Source organism: Triticum aestivum, chromosome 4D, assembly GCF_018294505.1.
Source record: "Triticum aestivum cultivar Chinese Spring chromosome 4D, IWGSC CS RefSeq v2.1, whole genome shotgun sequence".
Taxonomy (NCBI): domain Eukaryota; kingdom Viridiplantae; phylum Streptophyta; class Magnoliopsida; order Poales; family Poaceae; genus Triticum; species Triticum aestivum.
The window spans coordinates 361692462-361719062 of record NC_057805.1 but is presented as its reverse complement, the minus strand read 5'-3'; positions in this window follow the sequence as shown (position 1 = coordinate 361719062).

Here is a 26601-nt window from a genome sequence, read left to right as displayed (position 1 = left end):
CTTGTCTAAGTGTTGGTCCAAACTAGAGCACCGTGCGGGACCATCCCTTGGCAACTTGGGTTACGTCGGTACATGTACGCTTCGCTTATTCGGTGTGTCCTGAGAGCGAGATACGTGCGACTCCTATCGGGATTGTCGACACATCGGGCGGCTTTGCTGGTTTTGTTTTACCATCGTCGAAATGTCTTGTAACCGGGATTCCGAGACTGATCGGGTCTTCCCGGGAGAAGGAATATCCTTCGTTGACCGTGAGAGCTTATAATGGGCTAAGTTGAGACACCCCTGCAGGGTATAAACTTTCGAGAGCCGTGCCCGTGGTTATGAGGCAGATGGGAATTTGTTAATATCCGGTTGTAGAGAACTTGACACTTGACCTTAACTAAAACGCATCAACCGCGTGTGTAGCCGTGATGGTCTCTTCTCGGCGGAGTCCGGGATGTGAACACGGTTTCTGGGTTATGTTTGACGTAAGTAGGAGTTCAGGATCACTTCTTGATCATTGCTAGTTTCACGACCGTTCCTTTGCTTCTCTTCTCGCTCTTATTTGCGTAAGTTAGCCACCATACTTGCTTAGTCGCTGCTGCAACCTCACCACTTTACCCCTTCCTTACCCATTAAGCTTTGCTAGTCTTAATACCCACGGTAATGTGATTGCGGAGTCCTCGTGGCTCACAGATTACTACAACACCAGTTGCAGGTATAGGTTTTGCGATGATCATGACGCGAGAGCGATGTTATTTGTTTTGGAGTTCTTCTTCTGCTTCTTCTTCGATCAGGGGATAGGTTCCAGGTCGGCAGCCTGGGCTAGCAGGGTGGATGTCGTTTGAGCTTCTGTTTGTGTTTCATCCGTAGTCGGATGATGATCTTATGTATGTTGTATTGATGTATTCTTGCGGCATTTATATGCCTTTTGTATGTACCCCATCTATTTTGTAATGTTGATGTAATGATATCCACCTTGCAAAAGTGTGTCAATATGCGGTTCTATCCTTGGTGGGACCTTCGAGTCTCTTTAGGATAGTATCGCATATTGGGCGTGACAGAAGATGTCACCTGGTTCTGTAGATGAAGCCGAGTTGATGCAGCTGGAGGCGTGCATCGAAGGGATGACTCCTCACGAGCCACCGGAGCCCTGAGCCTCGTGAGGCCCTGGGGGCTCGGGGGGTTCCTTGAAGACTGTCTCCATTTCCTCCAGGACGGCTTGGTACCTGGCCTCCTGAGCTGCCAGGACACGCCGCATGTTGCGCTGATAGGCTGACGCCATGCTCGGCAAACCGAAGGGCATGCGAACGTAGCTGAGTGGTGGGCCCTCACAGCGGCCCACACGCGAAGGCCAGAAGCGCTCCTGAGATGCGTCCCTATTGAGCCCGTAGACGTCGATGTAGACACGCAGCCCAGCATCCTCGCCAGGATGGGGAGCTGCGCCTCATGAGCGGCTGTCGCCGCGCATGGCTCTTGCGTCTTGCAGTTCCTGAGTGGTCTTGGTGATGAACTCCTGAGTGGGGGCACTCCTTTCCCTGTGCTCTCCTGAGGGGCACGTGCTGCGAAGCATGCCTCCAAGTGGTGCCCAAGCGCCTCCCTCGTGAGGTTGGCAAGATCTGAGGCCCTCCAGAAGAGAGCCCCCGAGCCCTTCCCGAGGAGGGTGCTGGGCGCGCCTTCCTATGCGATGGAGGGAGGCGCCCCTGGGATGGGCGCTGATCCTAACGAGGCTCCCGCCGCGTCGCCATCCTCCTGCGGTCCTGCGTGGCGCAGCTGCTTCTTCTTGGGGATGGTCTCCGGAGGGCCCCCGCTTCTGCTGTCGGGGTCGCTGATTGCTGCAGCTTGGAAGGCGCGCTCGAGGAAGCACACCGCATCTCTCTCTTCACATGGGACCGTGATGATTCCGCCGCTTCCCGGCATCTTGAGGACGTTGTAGCCGTGGTGGGTGACCGCCATGAACTTGGCCAGGGCCAGATACCCGAGGATGGCGTTGTACGGCAGGCGGATGTGCGCGACGTCGAAGTCGATGAGCTCGGTGCGGTAGTTCTTGCGCTCTTCGAAGGTGACAGGCAGGCGGACCTGCCCTATCGGCGTGGTGGAACCGTCGGTCACTCCTGAGAAGGGCTTGGTAGGCTGGAGCTTCTCATACAGCACTTGGAGGTTGTCGAACGTGTCGACTGACAGGACGTTGAGCCATGCGCCGCTGTCGATGAGGGTCTTGGTAACCTGCACATTGCTGATGATTGGGGAACACAACATCGGGAGGGCGCCGGCGGTGGCCGCACACTTGAGCTGATCTGCCGAGTTGAAAGTGATGGCGCATTGGGACCATTTGAGCGGGCGCGTGGCTTCGAGCTTGGGGAGCACCGCGTTCACCTCGCGAGCGAACTGTTTGAAGATGCGCTGAGAGGCTGGGGCCTGGGCGCCACCCAAGATGCAGGCAGTTGCGCGCGGCTCCTGGAAGCCCCCAGCCCCCTCGTCCTGATGGTGATCGTAGTTCCTTCTTGGTGGCGGCAGTGGGGGAGTCCGGTGTTGCCTTGGGGGCGATCCTCACGAGGCTGATCCCTCCAGGCGTCCTCGCGAGGATGGTCCTGCCAGCGGTCCTCGCGAGGCCTGTCGTGCCATTCCTGGCGCGGGCCACGGTCGTCCCAGCATCCGCCTCCACGTCCTCCTCCACGGTCGTAGCCCCGGTCGCTGCACTCGGGGCGTCGGCCGAAGCGCCCTTCTCGTATGGCTCTGAGCTCTTGGCAGTCGCTGGTGTTGTGGGTGTTGAGGTTGTGGAAGGCGCAGAACGGTCGGCTGTTCTTGGATGACTCGGGGTGATCTCTACCCCGCTTGGTGTCGGGCTCCACTGCGAGCACAACCGCCTCCTTGCGCTTCGCGTCCTTGGCCTTGGCCTTCTTCTCCTCTGCGCCCGCAGCTGGCAGCTCGAGGAGGGAGAGGTGCCCCTCCTCAGCTCTTGCGCACTTGGTTGCCAGATTGAACAGCTCCTGAGACGTGCACAACTCCTCATGGATAGCGAGCTCGTCCTTCATCTTGACGTCGCGGACGACGTCAGAGAACACGGAGATGATGGCCTCGTCCGTGACCTTGGGGATCTTGAGGCGAGTGTTGTTGAAGCGCTGAATGTACTTCTGGAGGGTCTCTCCTGGTTGTTGCTTGATGCGGCGCAGGTCACCCGCGGCCGGCGGGCGGTCGCGAGTGCCCTGGAAGTTGGCGACGAAGCGGTCGCGCATCTCGTCCCAGGAGGAGATCGAGTCATGCTACAGGTTCAGGAGCCAGGAGAGGGCTCCATCCTTGAGAGCCATGGGAAACCAGTTCGCCATGACTTTCTCATCGCCGTTGGCCGCCTTGATGCTCAGCTCGTAGAGCTGCAGGAACTCCACGGGGTCGGCGGTGCCGTCGTAGCGAGGAGGCAGATCTGGCTTGAACTTGCCTGGCCAGGCGACGCTGCGGAGCTCGGGGGTGAAGGCGCGGCAGCCGACCATGGTTGCTAGGGGCCGCTTCGGAGGTGGAGCTCGGTCTTGATGGGGTCCGTGCGGCGCCGCCGCTGGCGGTGCACGGTCTTGACGAGGTGGCGCGGGAAGCGCGGGTGCAGCTTCTCGCGGCCGGGGGATTTCTTGGCAGCTTCTTTCTTCGCGTGCGGGCACCGGGCGTGGCGGATCACGCCGTGGGGCCGCGCGCCTTGGTGCCAAGGCACCGTCTTGGGGTAGAGGTGGTGGAGGCGCACCATGAGCCTCGTCGCCCGTGGCTGGTTGAGGGTGAGGCAGAGAGAGGGACGGCACCGGAGAGCCCCCTGCAGCGCGGACGAGCTCGGCGACGCGGTCGAGCCATTCCTCGTAGAGGTCGTTGACGGGGCGGTAGTGCAGGAGTTCGTTCGCCGCAAGGAGCGCGGCCCGCGCCTCCATGGGAGCGCGGCGTGCGTGAGACGATGAGCCGGTCGGGGTCAGCAATGGAGTGGCAGTGCGGCCGTCCTGCTGCACCGAAGGATGCAGCGAGGACGCCTGCTGCTCGTTCCCCGCCGGGCTGGTGGCAGCGTTGGCGGCGGGAGACGGAGAACGGCGAGGTGGCCCACCAACGGGAGCCGTCTGAGCGACGCGGGCGGTGAGGGCAGCCCGACGCTCAGCTCGAGCACGGCGAGCGTTCGCCATGGAGACGACTGAGCGACGAAGCGACGGAGCGACGATCTGATGGAAGGGAAGCTATGGCGCACCCCTACCTGGCGCGCCAAATGTCGGGTGTGGGGTTCCGGCAAACCCTTAAGGTTCAAACACTGGGGTGCGCGCGAAGTCTTTCCCTCCTACCGATCTATGCCCTAGCTCGCTACGATCTCGGGGACGAACTCACGATCATAGAGAGACACGAGATTTATACTGGTTCGGGCCAACGTTGTGGTGTAATACCCTACTCCAGTGTGGTGGTGGTGGATTGCCTCTTGGGCTGCTGATGAACAGTACAGAGGGAAGAACAGCCTCCTGAGGTTGAGGTGTTCTTGTGCTTGCGTACGTGTGCGCGTGAGATCTGGATCAACTGCTCCCCTCCCTCTACTATGGTGGCTAGGCCTATTTATAGAGGCCCTGGTCCTCTTCCCAAATATTGAGCGGGAAGGGAGCCAACAACGATGGGCAAATTTGAAGGAGGACAGCTAGTACAAGCTATCCTGACAAAAGTGGTGTTCGCCTGCGAAAAGCTCTGTGGTGACGCCGTCTTGGGCTCCACGATGACCTCCGTCTTGCCGTCCTCCTGGTCTTGATCTCGTTGCACCAATATAGCAACCTTTGCCTGATGCCTCGGTACTCTTCGCCTGCGCTGGCCTCCTTAGCACCAAAGAGGAAACAAGGACGCTGCACGCGCTGGTGCCCGCCTGGCGCCGATCGTCATGGCACACGTCACGAGAGCCTCGTGAGGTTGCCCTGCCTTGATATCTCCGCTACTCGCGAGCCTGCCTGACTAGGCCACTCTTGAGGAGGTCTTGCATCGTCCGCCTCGCGAGGCTTGGCCTCCTCGCGAGGGTCTTGGATGCCTTGTTGATGAAGATGGGCCGTACGGCCTGCTGGCTTAGCCACGCCGCGGGCCGCAGGTAGGAAAGTCTAGGGACCCCCGTTCCCAGAAAGCCGACAACGGCTACAATGTCCTCAAGATGCCGGGAAGCGGTGGGATCATCACGGTCCCATGTGAAGAAAGAGATGCGGTGTGCTCCCTCGAGCGTGCCTTCCAAGCTGCAGCAATCGACGACCCCGACAGCAAGGGCGAGGGCTCTGCTGAGGTCATCCAGAAGAAGAAGAAGCAGCAGCGCCGTGCCGGACCTCAGGAGGGTGGCATCGCAGCCGAAGCCTCGTTAGGATCAGCGCCCGCTCCAGGGGCGCCTCCCTCCATCGCATAGGAAGGCGCTCCCGGCGCCCTTCTCGGGCAGGGCTCGGGGGCTTTCTTCTGGAAGGCCTCAGACCTTGCCCACATCACGAGGGAGGCGCTTGGGCACCACTTGGAGGCGTGCTACGCGGCACGTTTCCCTCAGGAGGGCACAGGGCAAGGATCACCCACCATTTAGGAGTTCATCACCAAGACCACCCAGGAATTGCAAGACGCAAGGGCCATGCGCGGCGACCGCCGCTCATGAGGTGCAGCGTCCCATCCAGGCAAGGATGCCGGACTGCGCGTCTGCATCGACGTTCCAGGGCTCAATAGGGCCGCTTCTCAGGAGCTTTTCTGGCCTTCGTGCGTGGGACGCTGCGAGGGTCCACCGTACAGCTACGTTCGCATGCCTTTTGGCCTGCCGAGCGTGACGTTCGTCTAGCAGTGCAACTTGCGGCACACCCTGGCGACTCAGGAGGCCAGCCACCGCGCCGTCCTAACGGAGATGGAGACGGTCCTCCAGGAACCGCCTGGACCCCCAGAGCCTCTCGAGGCTCAGGGCCCCGGTGGCTCGTGGGGAGCAACCCCTTCACTGCGCACCTTCAGCTGCCCCAACTCTCCTTCGTCAACAGAACCATGTGACATTTTCCAAGTTCATTTAGCTGGGAGCGCCCCTCGGGCTGCATCATTCCCAGGCCGCGTGGGTCCGTCCCTGTGGCATGTATCCCTTTTTATGTTTTCAGCTTACCGTGTTGGGAGCGCCCCCCAAGCCGCTCGGGCCTGACCTAGTGGCAGGTATCTCCCATGCATTTACTTAAGCCTACTGCTTTCATGTTTAACCTACCTATGATTACTACCTGCTCGATCGTCGCCTCCCACGGGGCCTCCTCACGCCAGCACGGCGCTGGTGCACGGGTCCGTCCCTGCCACGTCGATAAACCTGAGCGGTCGAGCTCTGGCTCGTGGCACGCCCCGTGCACGTCACCTCACCGGGCCCTCAGTGCATTCACCCCCTCGCAGAGCAACCAGCGGCAGGCTGGCAACCATAATGGCAAATCGTGTTCTTCCTTGTGCTGGCTCGCAGGAATCTCACGAGGATAACACCAGGCGGCACCGCGAGCTCCCACCTCTTCCAAGAAATCCGCTTGCACGTTAAAAGGGGGGCTCCTGAGCATCGCGACTCAGGAGCTCTTACTGGCTCTCCATCCCACACTCCTGGCCTTGACCACGGCACGCGACCTGGCATACCAGCGGCAGCTGAGCTCGCTCGAGGGCCGGGACCTGAAGACGTAGAGCACAAAGGAGAGCATTGGAAGGGGGAGGACTCATATGGGCCTGACCTAGCTACGCTGCGGATGTTCGCGCGCAGGTCTGGCGTATCACGAAGAATCGACCCCGGACCACCAAGAAAAGTCACGAGCTCAGATCAACTAATCGTTGGAACCTAGGAGACACGCTCGCTGCAGCCCTGTTGTGGCAATGTCGCCTCCCTTTCTTGTCTTACCACGGCTGCTTGAGCGCTAAAGGGGACCCCCTGAGCATCGCGCCTCAGGAGCTCTTACTGGACCTCGGGCCACTCACCTCCTGGCCTTGACCACGGCATGCGACCTGGCATACCAGCGACGGCTGAAGCTTGCCTGGGGACCGGGACCTGTCAGCGTAAAGCAACAAGCTGTCGCGAAATTGGAAAGGGAAGACCGAGCCTAAACAGGACTTGCACTCACAAGGCTTCCATAATTAGGGTAATATCAACAAAAGACATTGCAGGCTCTTTACACGCCCCCACGGGGTACTTCTCCATTCCTCGCGGGGAACAAAAGACGAGCACCTAGGAGAATCCTATCTACACACCCCCGCGGCCGACGCCATCATCAACAGTGGGCCACGGGAGGCCGGTGCCAACCCCGTCCAGATCAGCGACGGCGGCGGACGGACTTTGCGGCCCTGCTCTAGGCGCGGCGAGAGCTCGGGGGCACGTAGCTGTTGTCGCTCGTCTCCGGACTCTCGTAGAGCTCGGGAGAACCGCTGGACTCCCAAGAGTCGCTGCTGCTGGAGCAGCCGCGAGCGGGGCGCGCCTCATCCTGGCGCTCCTCTTCAGGGCAACACTACAAACGGTGACCTTCCGCATCGAAGACCTTGAAGAACAGCGTGGATGCGCCGTCGTACTCGAAGTGGATCGAGAGGGCGCCCTCCGCACGGCAAACCCGCGCAACCTCGCCCCAGCCTCGGGTCATGAAGATCTTGCCAGTGGAGACTGCTTCAACCTCTGCTCCGGTCGCCGGAGCATCGCAGTCGGCATGCTGCAACCAGAGCTCGAGAGGCCCCCTCGGCGGCATCACGTCAGAGAAGAAGCGCGGGAAGCGGATCCAGGAGCTTGGGGGCCTCGCTGCCCATAGCACAAGCTCGCGTGAGGAGTCCGCGGCGTGGACTCCGGGAGTGACGGCACTCGTCGCTGCAGCGCGTCGACCTTGGCCACGGTGCGCGCGCCGACGCTCGTTGCTCCTTCCTCCCGAGCCCCTGGCTTGGGCGTACAAGGGCAGTGGATACCCAGGAGGAGGCCGCTCACACCAAGGCCTCGTCACCACCTGCATCGCCGCAGCATCGCGATGGTGGACAGACCTCTTCTTTGGCTGAAGCAGCGCCAGCGTGTCGAGGGGAATCTTTCCTTTCTCGTCAGCTGAGAACCTTCGGATCGGCGCCATTGAAGTTGCTACTAGCAGTAGAGCAGGGGAAGAAGAAGCAAGTCAAATGGGAAGAAATGGGCGACGGGGGCTTCGCCCCCTTCCTCATTTATAGCAGGAGAAGGCCAACCAGCGCCCCCACATGATCATAGGTAATGATGGTTTTCCTTGCATGTCACAGGGACTTGTCAAGTCGGGCAGTTGCCGAGGCAGCGTGGGGAAGCGGAGACGCCCATGTCCAATCAACCGCCACGCGTCAACCGAGGCCGCAGGCTTTTGGGGCCCGTGGCGCTCTGCGCTTGACCTTTGGCTTCGCCTCGAAGCCAAGCCCGAGCGCGCCTTGGGCCCGGGGGCTACTGTCGGGTTCTTGGAACGGGGGTCTCTAGACTTGCCTACCTGCGGCCCATGGTGTGGCTGAGCTAGCAGGCCTGTGCGGCCCATCTTCATCGACAAGGCATTCAAGACCCTCGCGAGGGGCCAAGCTATCGAGGCGGACGACACAAGACCTCCTCAGGAGCGGCCTCGCCAGGCAGGCTCACGAGGGGCGGAAAGATCAAGGCAAGGCAAACCTCGCGAGGCTCTCGTGACGTGAGCCATGACGACCAAGACCAGGCGGGAGCCAGCGCACGCAGCGTCCTTGTTTCCTCTTTGGTGCTAAGGAGGCAAGCGCAGGCGCAGAGTACCGAGGCATCAAGCAAAGGTTTCCATATCGGTGCAACGAGACCAAGACCAGCCGGACGGCAAGACGGAGGTCACCATGGAGCCCAAGACGGTGTCACCATCAGAGCCTTTCGTAGGCGAAGACCGCTTTTGTCAGGATAAGCTGTACTAGCTGTCCCCTTTCAAATTGGCCGTTGTTGGCTCCCTTCCCGCTCAATATTTGGGAAGAGGACCAGGGCCTATATAAGTAGAACTAGCCACCACAGTAGGGGGATCGATTCCATCTTCCATCCTCTCACCCACAAGCTCACCGAGCACAAGAACACCTCAACCTCAGGAGGCTGTTCTTCCCCTTGTATTGTTCATCATCAGCCCAAGAGGCAATCCACCACCACCACACTGGAGTAGGGTATTACACCACAACGGTGGCCTGAACCAGTATAAATCTTATGTCTTTGTCTTGTGAGTTCGTCAAGTTCGTCCGCGAGATCTTAGAGAGGTAGGCGTGGATCGGTAGGGAGGAGATCTTCGCGCGCCCTAGTGTTCAAACCTTGAGGGTTTTGCCGGAACCCGTGATCCGACAGGCACACATACTTTTCCTTTTCTTTTTATCCTTTTTTGGTTTCTTTTCCACAGGCCCCTCACGACGGCCTGATCATCGATCCTTTCGAAGGATGGATATACCAAGGCGGCAAGCAGCATCGACGTATGGGGGAATCTCTAGGTGGTCTTCTTGACGACCACTCTACCTGTTTTCAAGACCCGCACGCAGCTCCCCCTTGTTCTCGTCATGTTAAATAGCCCTGTTGCTTATCGCATTATTTGTACAAATACGCTTTGACATATTAACCAAATTATAATGAAAACAGTTTGCGGCCCAACTTATGTGGCACTGGCTTACTACTTCATTTTATTTCGTTATTCTTATCGATTGCACCCGTACACTTTGGTACGCTTTAATTCGCCAGGGGCTTCATTGGGCTCCATACTACGGCAACAAAGTCCGAACACTTTTTGCAGTATAGTTCGGCACCCCGAATTTAGCATTATATGCATCGGCTCCGAATCATGTCTTTGGTCAATAGTTGGGTTGCCCGGCTCCTGTGCTTGCTACCTTACGTTCCGTCCTATCGGATAGGGTAGTAAAGGGAGAACTACTGTGATTGTGTTTCTGGTTTATCCAGGTAAACACCTCAGTAGAGAAAGCCGAAAACTGACTGTCATGATGCGGCGAGAGCTGGTCAGCTATTCGGAGGCTAAAATCTCTTGCAATTTTTCCCGCATTATGCGACGGATCGGCCTCCACCCGATCAGGTGTCTATATCACCCTAGTCTGGATTAACAAATACTAACTAGGGGCTGTACCTACATTTCTATTGTCAAACTCCTATGGCTAAGTGAGGGTGATAAAGCCACATAGTCCGATTGCCTGGTTCGCTGCACTAAAGACCTCCTTCAAGGACCAAACTCTTGGATCAAGAGTGTTTAGGTTTCAACCCGAACACCCCCGTACTACCTACGTGGGGGCTGAAGCCGACGACTGGCCAACTCTTAGATTTAATAAAACGGCCGCACATGAGGCAAAATTTTAAATAAATAACAATCATTATATTACATATCGGCTTTGTTTCATAACACAAGATGGGATAACATGAATGTCTTCATTCAAAGATAATGTCTTTTGCACACTGGCCCTCTACAATGCGGGATCCCTTCAGGACATCATCAAAATACCGCCCGGGCGTGCGATGCTCCTTGCCTGCGGGCGGTCCCTCGGTCATGAGCTTGACGGCATCCATCTTCACCCACTGCACCTTGACACGGGAGAAGGCCATCCGCGCACCTTCGATGCAGACCGACCGCTTGATGGCATCAAGCTGAGGGCAGGCATCGACCAGCCGCTTCACGAGCCCGAAGTAGCTGCTGGGTATGGCTTCGGCAGGCCATAGACAGATTATCAAATCCTTCATGGCCAATTCGGCCACCCTATGCAGTTTGGTCAGCTGTTTCAGCTGATCGCTAAAGGGCACCGGATGCTCTGGCGCAATGTACTGTGACCAAAACAGCTTCTCCGTTGAGCTCCCCTCTTCGGCTCGAAAGAACTCCACAGCATCGGCAACACTGCGCGGCAGATCCGCAAACGCTCCTAGAGAACCCCAAATCCGGGTCAGTAAGAGGTACCTTTTCTTCAAAAATTTGCTCTGCATAATAAAGGCCTTACCCGCCGCGATTTTCCTGGCCTCCTGGATTTCCTGGAGGGCGCCCTGGGCTTCTTGTGCGCTTTGGCGGGCCTTAGCAAGTTCGGACTCTTGGTCCGCATTGTTGCGCTCCAAGGACTAGCATTTCTTCACGGCGTCCTGGAGCTCCTGCTGGATCTCCCCGACCCTGGCCTCGTGTTTTTCGCGGGCGGCTTGTTCCTTTGCCGCTCTCTTCTGGACCTCGGCCAGCGCGTTCTTGAGGGTCTCCACCTCGGTCGCAGCTCCTATGAAATATCATGATACCATGATCAACACAAACAATTCATATCTTTCTAGACCAGAATAGGCCATTGCATACCTTGTTTGTCCTCTAGCTATTTTTTTCACACGACCGAGCTCTTCCTCGGCCCGCTCCAGACTCTGCTTCAGTTTGGAGACTTCGGCAGAATGGGAGGTCGAAGCCAGCATAGACGCATGCTTATTCACATAGACACATATGCTAAGTCTCCTGCGAAAATCATTCGATCCTCTATCTGGCCTTTATTTTTGAACACCGGACAGAGTCTCAGGGGCTATTGTCTATACTACAACATTCTTTTTGCATAAATTACATCGCATACCTCAAAGCCTGTTAGAAAGGGCTGGCGCAGGCTTCGGTCAGTCCGCTCTTAGCGAACTGAACCCTCTCAACCACCGTACCCATGAGGATACGGTGTTCCTCAACAATGGAAGCACTTTGCAACACTTCCAGTAGAGTATCTGGTGCCTCTGGATGGACAGAGGTCACCGGCGGAATAGGTGCACCTCCTTCTTTCGAAGGAGGTTGCTTGCCTGATTCCGAGGCCGTATGGGCCTCCGGAATAGTATTCGGCTGGGGGCCGAATTGGATATGGACCCCATCGCCAGTCTCCGGGGGGATTTGCTCCCCCATGTGTCCGATGGCCGAGGTATCACATTCTAGTGCCACCCTGACGGCCTCCTGTATATCTCCTTGGCCTGGGGAGATCCTTCGGGACAATACCTCAGCATCGTCCATGGCCTAGGGAGAGGAGGCCGCCGGAAGTGACCGGCTGTCCATCACCTTCGGATCCAGCGAATTCCCCAAAGATGAGGATCGCTGGGGAGGGCGTGGGCCGGACTGCAGCGCATGATTCGACATATTAAAACCACGAAGTAAAGAAGTTGGATATATGTGTGTAAACGTGCCTTTGAGTACTTACGATTCGGCCAGGGGCTTCTCCCTGGGGCGCCACTCGGAGCTGCTATCGGTGTCCAACACAGAGTTGTCCGCGAGGGAGACCTTCCCCTTCTTGGATGCCTCTACCTCCAGATCCATGGAGACCGCCCTTTTCTTCCTTCCCCCCTCGGGGGGAGAGTTGCTTTCCTCCTCCTCCTCGTCCTCGGCGGCGAAGGAGGAGTGGGTTTCGGCGTCTTCGGACATCACGTCCGAAGTGCCTTTACGGCGGAGGCCACTTCTGGTCTCCTTGTCCTTCTTCTCCGGCGCCTGGTAGGGCGCCGGAACCAGCATCTTCGTCAGAAGTGGGATTGCTGGGTTTTCGGGAAACGGAGCCGGACACTAGATCCACTCCGCCTTCTTTGTCCAACCCTGAAAAGACAGATAGGGAAGCTCAGACATGTTCCTTGAATGTACAGGTGAAGGATACACCTCGAAATATGAAAAACTTACCAAACTGGCGGGATGGGTCAGGTTGTACCCATGGTCCTCGGTCGTCTGCGGCCACGTCTCATTGGCCTTAAAAAGCACCTTCCAGATGCCTTCGTGCGTGGAGCCGAAGAACTGCTACAAGGTCTGGTGCTTGGCCGGATCGAACTCCCACAAATTGCAAGTCCGGCTTTGGCAAGGAAGGATCCGGCGAAAAAGCATCACCTGGATCACATTGACAAGCTTGATGTTCTTGCCCACCATGCTCTTGATGCGCGTCTGTAGTGCTGACACCTCGTCCGACGACGGCCAGTCCAGGCCCTTTTCTAGCCAGGAGGTAAGCCGCATTGGGGCCCCAGACTTGAATTCGGGAGCCGCGGCCCAGGTGGTGTCACGAGGCTCTGTGACGTAGAACCACTGCTGCTGCCACCCTTTGACAGTCTCCACAAAGGTGCCTTTGGGCCATGTGACGTTGGACAGCTTGCTCACCATAGCGCCTCCGCACTCTGCGTGTTGACCACCCACCACCTTCGGCTTCACATTGAAGGTCTTTAGCCACAATCCGAAGTGGGGTGGGATGCGGAGGAGGCCTCGCACACGACAATGAATGCCGAGATGTTGAGGAAGGAGTTTGGGGCCAGATCATGGAAATCTAGCCCGTAGTAGAACATGAGTCCACAGACGAATGGGTGGAGAGGAAATCCCAACCCGCGGAGGAAGTGGGGGATGATACCACCCTCTCATGGGGCTTCGGGGTGGGGAAGATCTACCCCTTGGCCGGAAGCTGGTGGGCGATTTCCTGGGCCAAGTACCCCGCCTCCTGGAGCTTCGTGATGTCCTTCTCCGTGACGAAGGAGGCCATCCACTTGTCCTGCGCTCCAGATCCGAACATGGTCAGAGTGCTTTTTTGAGGCGGAAAGGATGGAAGCTTGGGCACTGGAGCTCGAGAATGGGTGGGCAGGGAGAAAGAAGGCGTGGGTGAAAAGGTGAATCCTTATCTCTTTATAAAGGCAGCAAATACCAAGCGTCTCCCCATTCGCCTTAAAACTTGCCTATTTCCCAAGGGTCGTGCAGATGGCGCGGTTGGATTGCCCACGCCCGTATTGATGAGAATCCCGCAATAAGGGGACACGATCTCTGCTTCGACAAGATGTGCCAATGGAAACCGCATCTCGAAACACGGAGCGGGAGGCTAAAAAACGGTTCAAAATAATGACCAGGCGGAGACGTGGCGTCTCACTACAGAAGATGTCAGTAGATGGGACTTGTTAAATATTATACTCTTTGCGGAGCTTATTTTGCAGAGCCGGACACGTTATCTGTGTTCAAAGACTACTTTGAAATATTAGGAGGAGGAACCCGCCTTGCAATGCCGAAGACAATCTGCGCGCCGGACACATCGTCATTGAAGCCTGGTTCAAGGGCTACTGAGGGAGTCCTGGATTAAGGGGTCCACGAGCGTCCGGGCTATGTGACGTGGGCCGGACTGATGGACCATGAAGATACAAGATAGAATACTTCCTCCCATGTCCGTATGGGACTCTCCTTTGCGTGGATGGCCAGCTTGGCATTCGGATATGAAGATTCCTTCCTCTGTAAACCGACTCTGTACAACCCTAGGCCTCTCCGGTGTCGATATAAACCGGAGGGTTTAGTCCGTAGAGGCAATCACAATCATACAGGCTAGACATCTAGGGTTTAGCCATTACGATCTCATGGTAGATCAACTCTCGTAATCCTCAGATTCATCAAGATCAATCAAGCAGGAAGTAGGGTATTACCTCCATCAAGAGGGCCTAACCTGGGTAAACATCGTGTCCCCGTCTACTATTACCATCGACCTTAGACGCACAATTTGGGACCCCCTACCCGAGATCCGCCGGTTTTGACACCGACAGAGACCACCCCAAGGTCTACCACTAGTGGTTGAGAAACACCTTCGTGGTGTTGCCTCAAAGGGAGAATAGGGTGAGCCTTCGTGGCGTTGGTGTGCCTTCGTGGTAACATCCACCTCTCTAACGGTGACGTAGCTTCCCTCCAAGGAAGTGAACATCGGCATGCATCCTCGTCTCTCGGAGTTGCGGTTATTCCTAACCCTAAATCTCTACTTGTGGTTACTAGTCTCTTAGTATTTACTTATATCATATTGTGCTTGTCTGGTCACTTACTTGTGTTACTTGTTTTCCTTGCTTAGCACTTAGCATCATACATGCAATTGTTAGGCTAAACTTCATATTCCGCAATATTGCCTAAAATTGCTAAGGAAGAATTAAAATTTGTAATTGTACCTATTCACCCCCCCCCTCTAGGTCCATCTCGATCCTTTCAAATGGTATCAGAGCCTCATGCTCTATTCTTGTGGCTTAACCGCCCTGGAGCGAGATGAACCCCGATGGGACTCCCCTTGTTGCGGATCCGAAGAATACGGGCGCGGCTTCCATGGAAGTCAAGTCCTTCACTTCTGAGGATCTGGAACGGGCGCTTGCTAAGAAAAAGGAGGAGCATGATGCTTCTCTTGAGGCCTTGGTCCAAATTTGACTTGCCACACTAACCACAATGCTTGCACCACTTTCTGGTGGTGCGGCCTCGAGGCCAGCTGTGCCTACTCCTTCACTTGGCCAACAACCTCCTACTAATGAATACTCCAGTGTTCCTTGGCTTTATGCGAGACCTCAAATAGAGAAACCAAAGTATAACCCTCAAGGCAAACCTCCTTTACTTGATGACACTACGGATTTTGATTTGTGGAGAGTTGCTATGCAGAATCATCTTCGATATGGAAATGATGAGATGTTGGAGATCTTGGAGTATGGCTACCAAGCTATTGACCCGAAGAATCTTACTCCAAGAGAGGTATATGACAAGAATCTCAACGACACAGCAACCATGTGCATAAGGAGAGGTATGACTGACAAGCAAAGGAGACCATACATACATATCACAAGTGCCAAGGAATTATGGGATAGCATTGTGAGGACCAAGACCAGTACCTCCACTCTCCGGCTTGCTCAATATGAAACTGCCAAGGGTCAATTGCAAAACTTTTGTATGGAGAAAGGTGAATCTCCCAAGAAACTCCTTGAGCGTCTCATGACTCTCACCACTGACATCGAGTCCTGCGAGTGTGACAAGACACAAGATGGATTCAACTTGACTAAGCGATTTCTCGTGGACAAGTTGCTTCATGCTCTTGCTCCATATCATCATCAAATGGTGTGGGACATAAGACAACACCATGGATTCAAGGAAATGACTCCGGATGACATCATATCCACCATCCAACTATTTGAAAAGTCAAAGGCAAATGCTACAAAACATCTTTCCATGCATGGTACCTCAACATCAAAAATCAATCTTGCATTGAAGGCCAAGCATGTATATGAAGAAGAGCAAAGTGGAGAAGAGGAAGATGATGAGGATGAAGATGGTGATGATATTGACTCCGATGAGAGTCCTTCATATGAAGACATTGCTCTCTTTGTCAAGAAGTTTAACGCGGGAAAAATCAAGGGAAGATTGCAGAAGAAGAAAGTAAGAAAATGCTACAACTGTGAAGAAACCAACCACTTCTCCAACGATTGCCCTTATGAGAAGAGAGAAGATAAACCAAGGTTTCAAAAGATCTTTCCCAAGAAGAAGTTGCCAATCCCTTTGAATGCCAAGCTCAAGAAGAGAGATGGGAAAGCAATGGTTGCTCATGAAGAATCCGATCCGGATGATGTTAGTGGTGTTGTCGGAGTAGCCCAAGATTCTCAAAACACCTTTAGGCTAGTCAACAAGAGTGGTGATATTGTCACCTACAACTACATGAAAGACTACAAGGGCGACGCTCACAAGTGCCTAATGGCAAAGGCCATGGTAGAAGATGGAGAGGATCAAAACTCTCCTAACAAGGTCAAGGTAACCCCACGATCTAACCCTCCTCTTTTCACTCCTTCTACTCCTAGTGATGAGTATCTTGATGCGGAGGATAATTATGATGATAAGGATATAGATGACCCCATGTTTGCTAAATTAAATAAGGTCATGTGATCCCTCAAAGGAAAGAAGCTCACTATGTTTCTTATGCTTATGGAGATGGTGGGTAAGCACACCATCACCATTAAGGAACTCGAAACCCTCGTAACCAAGGAAAAGGAAAAATATGAAATCCTTGAGCGGAAAGTCCAATATGAGGAAGCACGAAATGATGAACTATGCTTGAAAATTGGTGCAAGCATTGATGTTCATGCTAAAGATCTTGCCTCCTTGAAAAAGGCTAAGGACTCTTGCAAAGAGTTGATGAATGATAAAAGTAAGCTTGTGAAGTCTCATGCATCTCTCTCTAAGGATTGTGAGCTTCTATCTATGTCTCTCAAGACTAAGGAAGAAGATCTCACCCTTCTTACAAAGAGTTTTGAGACGCTCAAGCTTACTTATCTTGAAACTCTAGCCAAGGCTTACTCTTCTCCTATTATCATTGTTGATGCTTGTACTACTAACTATAGTAGTGACCTAGCATCTATTCTTGAGGAGAATCGTTTTCTCAAGGCTCAAATCGAGAAAGGTCTCATGACATGTGCTCAAGGACAAAAGAACCTTAATGAGGTATTGGGCCAACACAATGAGGTGTTTGCCAAAGAGGGGCTCGGGTTTGACCCAAGCACAAGCAAGAAGAAGACGTCTTCTCAAAAGTGCACCACTCCTCTAAAAGAAACATTTGTACGAGAAGGGCACAATGAGAAAGGTAAGGTTGTTTGTGGGAAGGCCACAAGGGGTTGATTGCTCTCTGAGCTACGTCGGTGTTTCCCCAAAGAGGAAGGGATGATGTAGCATAGCGACGGTAGGTATTTCCCTCTGTGAAGAAACCAAGGTTATCGAACCAGTAGGAGAACCAAGCAACACAACTTTAACAGCACCTGCACACAAATAACAACACCTAGCAACCCAACGTCTTAAAGGGGTTGTCAATCCCTTTCGGGTAACGATGCCAGAAAATTGTAGTAGATTGAAATAATAAACCGCAAATAATAAAGTGCAGCAAAGTGTTTTTGTATTTTTGGTTTAATAGATCTGAATAAAAATGCAAAGGAAAAGTAGATCGCAAGAAAATATATGAGGAAGAAGACCCGGGGGCCGTAGGTTACACTAGTGGCTTCTCTCGAGAAAGATAGCAAAAGGTGGGTAAACGAATTACTGTTGGGCAATTGATAGAACCTCAAATAATTATGACGATATCCAGGCAATGATCATTACATAGGCATCACGTCCAAGATTAGTAGACCGACTCCTACCTGCATCTACTACTGTTACTCCACACATCGACCGCTATCCAGCATGCATCTAGTGTATTAAGTTCATGGAAAAATGGAGTAATGAAATAAGAAAAATGACATGATCTAGACAAGATCCGTTTATCTGTGGTGTTAGATATAGATCCCATCTTTTTATCCTTAGTAGCAACGATACATACGTGTCGGTTCCCTTTCTGTCACTGGGATCAAGCACCATAAGATCGAACCCACTACCGGGCACCTCTTCCCATTGCAAGATGAATAGATCAAGTTGGCCAAAGTAAACCCAAATATCGGAGAAGAGATACGAGGCTATAAGAGATCAAAGAAACTCAAATAACTCTCATGGATATAAAAATATATGACTCATCATAAACTCAAAGTTCATCAGATCCCAACAAACACACCGCAAAAAGAGTTACATCATATGGATCTCCAAGAGACCATTGTATTGAGAATTCAGCGAGAGAGAGAAAGCCATCTAGATACTAACTACGGACCCGAAGGTTTACAAAGAACTACTCACGCATCATCGAAGAGGCACCAATGGAGGTGGTGAACCCCATCCGAGATGGTGTCTGGATTGGATCTGGTGGTTCTGGACTCTGCGGCGGCTGGATGAATATTTCGGCGACTCCCCTAGGGTTTTGGTATTTTTGGGGTATTTCTAGAGCAAAGAGGCGGTCCAAGGGGCACCCAAGGTGGGCACAACCCACCAGGGCGCGCCTGGGCCTCCTGGCGCGTCCTGGTGGGTTGTCCCCTCATCGGGACTCCCCCCAGGTGCAACCAGGGTGCAACTTCTTCCAGTTGGGCCATAAAAAATCATCGTGAAGTTTCATTGCATTTGGACTCCGTGTGGTATTGATCTTCTACGATGTAAAAAACATGGAAAAACAGCAACTGACACTTGGCACTATGTCAATAGGTTAGTACCACAAAATGATATAAAGTGACTATAAAATGATTATAAAACATCCAAGATTGATAATAAAACATCATGGAACAATAAAAAATTATAGATATGTTGGAGACGTATCAGCATCCCCAAGCTTAAATCCTGCTCGTCCTCGAGTAGGTAAGTGATAAAAACAGAATTTTTGATGTGGAGTGCCGTTTATCATGCCATATCATATTATTTTCTTTATAGCATGGACATTTGGACTTTTATGTGATTCAGAGCAATAGTCTAGTTTTGACATAATAATTTAGATACTCAAGCATATCAACAAGCGACCATGTCTTTCAAAATATCAATGCTAAAATAAGTTATCCCTAGCCCATCATGCTCAAACATTGATCCATTCATGAAACACACTCGAATATTAACTACACCCAATACTTAAGTACGATCATATTTCCTCCTAGTTGGTGCTTTTTATGAGAGAAGTGGAGACTCAAATTTCAAAATAAAAATTGCATAAAGTAAAAGAAAGGCCCTTCGCAGAGGGAAGTAGGGATTTGTAGAGGTGTCAGAGCTCAAAGCGAAAAAATTAGAGATAAAAACATTTTGGGAGGTGTATCCATCCCATCAACGAAAACGACTCAGAGTTCCCAACACTTTCCATGCTAGTTATGCCATAGGCGGTTCCCAGACAGAAAATAAAGTTTATTCCTTTTTCCACCATACTTTCACTTTCCATGGCTAACCGTATCCACGGGTGCCCTCCATACCAACACTTTCCAAGGAATTTATTATTTGACAACATAAAGTAAATTCATTTTTGCATTTCGGGACTTGGCATCCCTAAGACCTTTGCCTTACTCTCGTGCAATGACAAGTGAATAAACACTCATCTTGAGAATAACACATCCATCATGGAAAATATTAGCCACCCGTTACCGTTCCACGAGCGAAACAAACACACAAAAGAGAAGTTTATTTTGAAAATTAGAGATGGCACATGCATATTTTCTTAGAATGGCAAAAGAATACCGCATATAGGTAGATATAGTGGACTCATGTGGCAAAACTGGTTTAAAGGATTTTGGATGCACAAGTAGAGATCATACTTGGTGCAAAGTGAAGGCTAGCAAAAGATTGGGAAGCGACCAACCAAGAAACAAATAATCTCATAAGCAAGCATTAAGCATAATTAACACCGAATAATGCACCACAAGTAGGATATAATTTCCATTGCATGATTATTGACTTTCGTGCATGCATAGGGAATCACAAACCTTAACACCAATATTCTTACTAGAGCACAATTACTCATCAACATAACTCACATATCACATCATCATATCTCAAAACTATTACTAAGATCAAGTTTTTTGTCCAATGATCTTCATGTCATTTTTTTATTTCTTTATCCTTCTTGGATATCTATCACTTTGGTACTAATTTTCATGTGTTGCTTTTTATAAGCTCAAACAAATATAAGTGAAGATCATGAGCATAACAAATTTTCTTTCTCTCAAAATAATTTAAGTGAAGCAAGAGAGAATTTCTTCAAAAAATTTACTAACTCTCAAATAAATCTAAGTGAAGCAAGAGAGCATTTCTTCAAAAATATTAAGCACACCGTGCTCAAAAAGATATAAGTGAAGCAATAGAGCAAGTCTTAGCTCATAAAAGATTTAAGTGAAGCATAGAGAGCAATTCTAACAAATCATGATATAATTTTGGCTCTCTCAAATAGGTGTGTCCAGCAAGGATTGATGACTTAAAACACAAAATAAAACAAACAAAGAAACATATCATACAAGACACTCCAAGCAAAACACATATCATGTGACAAATAAAAATATAGCCTCGAGCAAAATACCGATGATCGTTAGAAGAAAGAGGGGATGCCACTCGGGGGCATCCCCAAGCTTAGTTGGTTCCTCATTCTAGGATAATAGCTTGGGATGCCAGGGCATCCCCAAGCTTAGGCTCTTCTATCCTTCTTTCATCCATCGTAAGATAACCCCAAACTTGAATACTTCAATGACACAAAACTCAACAAAAACCTTCGTGAAATCCATTAGTGTAAGAAAATAAATCACTACTATAAGTGTTGGGGAACGCAGTAATTTCAAAAAAAATCCTACGCACACGCAAGATCTATCATGGTGATGCATAGCAACAAGCGGGAGAGTGTGTCCACGTACCCTCATACACCGAAAGCGGAAGCGTTAAGTAACACGGTTGATGTAGTCGAACGTCTTCGCGATCCAACCGATCAAGTACCGAACGCACGGCACCTCCGCGATCTGCACACGTTCAGCTCGGTGACATCTCTCAAACTCTAGATCCAGCTGAGGCCGAGGGAGAGTTCCGTCAGCACGACGGCGTGGTGACGGTGATGATGAAGTTACCGGCGCAGGGCTTCGCCTAAGCACTACGACGGTATGATCCGAGGTGTGTAACTGTGGAGGGGGGCACCGCACATGGCTAAGACCAATCTTGACTGCCTTTGGGGTGCTCCCCTCCCCCGTATATAAAGGAGGGAGGGAGGAGGCGGCCGTCCTAGGGGGCGCGCCAAGCATCGGGAGTCCTACTATACTAGGACTCCCAAGTCCTAGTAGGATTCCCTTTCCTATTCGGAGTAGGAGAGAAGGAAAGAGAGGGAGAGGGAGAAGGAAAGGGGGGCCGCGCCCATACCCCTTGTCCAATTCGGTTTGGGCAGGAGGGAGGCGTGCGCCACCTCTTGGCCCTTCTCCCCTCTCTCCACTAAAGCCCAATAAGGCCCATTACTCTCCCGGCGAATTCCCGTAACTCCCCGGTACTCCAAAAAATACCCGAATCACTCAGAACATTTCCGATGTACGAATAGAGCCTTACAATATATGAATCTTTACCTCTCGACTATTTCGAGACTCCTTGTCACATCCGTGATCTCATCCGGTACTCCGAACAACCTTCGGTCATCAAATCACATAAACTCATAATACAAATCGTCATTGAACGTTAAGCGTGCGGACCCTACGGGTTCGAGAACTATGTAACATGACCGAGACTCATCTCCGGTAAATAACCAATAGCGGAACCTGGATGCTCATATTGGCTCCTACATATTCTACGAAGATCTTTATCGATCAGACCGTATAACAACATACGTTGTTCCCTTTGCCATCGGTATGTTACTTGCCCGAGATTCGATCGTCGGTATCATCATACCTAATTCAATCTTGTTACTGGCAAGTCTCTTTACTCGTTCCGTAATGCATCATCCCGCAACTAACTCATTAGTTACATTGCTTGCAAGGCTTATAGTGATGTGCATTACCGAGAGGGCCCAGAGATACCTCTCCGATACATGGAGTGACAAGTCCTAATCTCGATCTATGCCAACCCAACAAACACCTTCGGAGACACCTGTAGAGCATGTTTGTAATCACCCAGTTACGTTGTGACGTTTGATAGCTGTAGGATCGGAAGTATGTCTAGATGGGGGTGATTAGACTACTTGACCAAATAAAAATCTAGCCTTTTCCCAATTTCAGTTCTTGGCAGATTTTAGCAACTTAGCACAAGTCAAGCAATCAACCTACACATGCAATTCTAAGAGTATAGCAGCGGAATGTAAAACAATTGCACATGAAGGTAAAGGGATGAGATTGAGGGAGCAACCGCAATGTTGACACGGAGATTTTTTATCCATGGTTCCGATAGGTGGTGCTATCGTACATCCACGTTGATGGAGACTTCAACCCACGAAGGGTAACGGTTGCGAGAGTCCACGGAGGGCTCCACCCATGAAGGGTCCATGAAGAAGCAACCTTGTCTATCCCACCATGGCCGTCGCCCACGAAGGACTTGCCTCACTAGGGTAGATCTTCACGAAGTAGGCGATCTCCTTGCCCTTACAAACTCCTTGGTTCAACTTCACAATCTTGTCGGAGGCTCCCAAGTGACACCTAGCCAATCTACAAGACACCACTCTCCAAGAAGCAACAAATGGTGTGTTGATGATGAACTCCTTGCTCTTGTGCTTCAAATGATAGTCTCCCCAACACTCAACTCTCTCTCATAGGATTGGATTTGGTAGAAAGAAGATTTGAGTGGAAAACATCTTGGGGAAGGCTAGAGATCAAGATTTATGTGGTTGGAATGGAATATATTGACCTCAACACAAGTGTAGGTGGTTCTCTCTCAGAAAATATGTATTGGAAGTGTAGGCATGTTCTGATGGCTCTCTCCACGAATGAAGAGTGGGTGGAGGGGTATATATAGCCTCCACACAAAATCTAACCGTTACACACAAAACACTAAACTCGGTGGGACCGATTCAGAGAACTCGGTCGGACCGATTTAGTTCAGAATGTGAACATTAGGATTCTCGGTGGGACCGATGTCATTAGGGTTAGGGCATAACGTAATCTCGGTGAGACCGATTACACAAACTCGCTGAGACCGATTTTGGTAATAGCCAAACAGAGAGTTGGTCAGGCAAACTCGGTGGGACCGATTCGCTCATCTCGGTTGGACCAAAATGTTACGGAGAGGAAACAGAGAGTTTGCATTGCAATCTCGGTGGGACCGATCGCTCATCGCAGTTTGACCGAAACGTTACGAAGGGAAACAGAGAGTTTGCAATCCCATCTCGGTGAGACCGAATTGATTAGGGTTTCTGGCAGTGGCTATGTCAACTAAACTCGGTGGCTCCGGATAGAAAGAATCGGTGGGGCCGAGTTGGACTTTTTGGTTTAGGACATATGTGGATATGAGAAAGTAGTGGAGGGTTTTGGAGCATATCACTAAGCATTTTGAGCAAGATCCTCATTAGGCAACACCTCATCCCTTCTTAATAGTATTGGCTTTTCCTATAGACTCAATGTGATCTTGGATCACTAAAATAGAAAATGTAGAGTCTTGTGCTTTGAGCTTGAGCCAATCCTTTATCCTTAGTATTTTGGAGGGTCCACTTTCTAATCCATGCCATGCCAAACATTGAGCTTTCCTGAAATATTTATCTTGAAACAGCATTAGCTCAATGAGCTATATGTTGTTAGGAATTACCAAAACCACCCAGGGATAGTTGCACTTTCAATCTCCCATTTTGGTAATTGATGACAACATATAGATCAAAGCTTCGACAAATGATAAATAAGATTAAAAAACATCGTCGCTTTGAGAAGTATGTGATAAGCAAGAGCTCCCCCTAAATTTGTGCATTATTTAAGATTTGCTTTTGAATGCAAATGCACAATCGATTAGGATCATGGGTTACTCTTCCATGTCACATACATCTTGGTGGAGCGCTCAAAATGATAGAGATTAAAAGCATGCACTCATCACCAGGCAAAGTGAATGATCATAATAGGATATGAAAGATAGCATTATCCAACAAGCATTCAGGGTAGCATATTATCAAACACTTGACCAAATAAGTATCTCACAAGGACATAAAGTAGTATCACACAAGCACGCATTAAAGTTTCAAACCAACCAAAAAAATTCCAAAGAGAGATAAAAACCAACACTCTCTCTCTTGAAGCCTATGATCTATACATTTTTCTCCCCCTTTGGCAACAAGTTACCAAAAAGTTTGAAAATGCATAGTGCTAAACGACTCTCAGGCTTGATCTTTGGGAGGTGGTGTTGAGAGAATGCCAAGGACGAAGGCTTCTGATGAAGTGGCTGGAGCTGGTGGAGTAGCTGCTGGAGTTGGAACTGGAGCTGTAGCTGCTGGTGCTGATGCTGTAGCTCTAGTGTCTGCCACTGGCACTGCAGCAGATCTCTGTCCTCTGGGCACTCTAGCAAATGCATCTGTGGTAGACTTGCCATTCTTCTCCTCTGCTTCCTCCTGAAGTTGCTCAACTGCAGTTTGGATCTCTGTGATCTTGACATCAAGGTCATAGAATTTTGTCTCAACAATCCTTTCCAAGCTCTCCTGGTTCTTGGTCAGGGTGGCCAGGCCCTGCTCAATCCTCAGAGTGGATTGGATCAGATATCCAAGCTGGTCTTGCTTGCTCTTCAAGAAGACCTGAGATGCCTCTTCCATAGTTGCATCTTTGCAGCCTTCTCAGCTTTAGCTTTGGCTTTCTTCTCTTGTGCTTGCACAGATGATGGTTCATTCTCAGTCATGACTACTATGTTGTCCTCAAATTCAGGATAGATGGGAAGATGCTCTTTGTCCAAGATGTGCTTGCCCTTGCCCATCTTTGAGTTAATGAGCTCCTGGATGTGTGGGGCATATCCACAACTTCTCTTCTGATCAGCTGCAGTCCTCTTGATTGTTTCCACAATCAGGCTCATAACCTTGAACTTTTGTGGGACATCAAATATGTGCAGCAAGTTGATAGCATGTCCTCTGTGAAGGAAATATGCCCTAGAGGCAATAATAAAGTTATTATTTATTTCCTTATTTCATGATAAATGTTTATGATTCATGCTAGAATTGTATTAACCGGAAACATAATACATGTGTGAGTACATAGACAAACAGAGTGTCACTAGTATGCCTCTACTTGACTAGCTCGTTGATCAAAGATGGTTATGTTTCCTAGCCATAGACATGAGTTGTCATTTGATTAACGGGGTCACATCATTAGGAGAATGATGTGATTGACTTGACCCATTCCGTTAGCTTAGCACACGATCGTTTAGTATTCTGCTATTGCTTTCTTCATGACTTATACATGTTCCTACGACTATGAGATTATGCAACTCCCGTTTACCAGAGGAACACTTTGTGTGCTACCAAACGTCACAACGTAACTGGGTGATTATAAAGGTGCTCTACAGGTGTCTCCAAAGGTACTTGTTGGGTTGGCATATTTCGAGATTAGGATTTGTCACTCCGATTGTCGGAGAGGTATCTCTGGGCCCACTCGGTAATGCACATCACTTAAGCCTTGCAAGCATTGCAACTAATGAGTTAGTTACGGGATGATGTATTACGGAACGAGTAAAGAGACTTGCCGGTAACGAGATTAAACTAGGTATTGAGATATCGACGATCGAATCCCGGGCAAGTAACATACCGATGACAAAGGGAACAACGTATGTTGTTATGCGGTTTGACCGATAAAGATCTTCGTAGAATATGTGGGAGCCAATATGAGCATCCAGGTTCCGCTATTGGTTATTGACCGGAGACGTGTCTCAGTCATGTCTACATTGTTCTCGAACCCGTAGGGTCCGCACGCTTAAAGTTCGATGACAGTTATATTATGAGTTTATGTGTTTTGATGTACCAAAGGAAGTTCGGAGTCCCGGGTGAGATCGGGGACATGACGAGGAGTCTCGAAATGGTAAAGATGTAAAGATCGATATATTGGACGACTATATTCGGACATCGGAAAGGTTCCGAGTGATTCGGGTATTTTTCGGAGTAGCGGAGAGTTACGGGAATTCGCCGGGGAGTATATGGGCCTTATTAGGCTTTAAGGGAAAGAGAGAGGAGAGGCTGGGCGCCCCCCCAAGGCCTAGTCCGAATTTGACTAGGGGGAGGGGCTGCGCCCCCTCCTTCCTTCTCTTCTCTCTCCCCTTTCCTTGACTCCTACTCCTACTACTTGGAAGGGGGGAATCCTACTCCCGGTAGGAGTAGGACTCTGTTAGGGAACGTAGTAATTTCAAAAAAATTGCTACGCACACGCAAGATCATGGTGATGCATAGCAACGAGAGGGGAGAGTGTTGTCCACGTACCCTCGTAGACCGAAAGTGGAAGCGTTAACACAACGCGGTTGATGTAGTCGTACGTCTTCACGATCCGACCGATCAAGTACCGCACGTACGGCACCTCCGAGTTCAGCACACGTTCAGCTCGATGACGTCCCTCGAACTCTGATCCAGCCGAGTGTTGAGGGAGAGTTTCGTCAGCACGACGGCGTGGTGACGATGATGATGTTGTACCGACGCAGG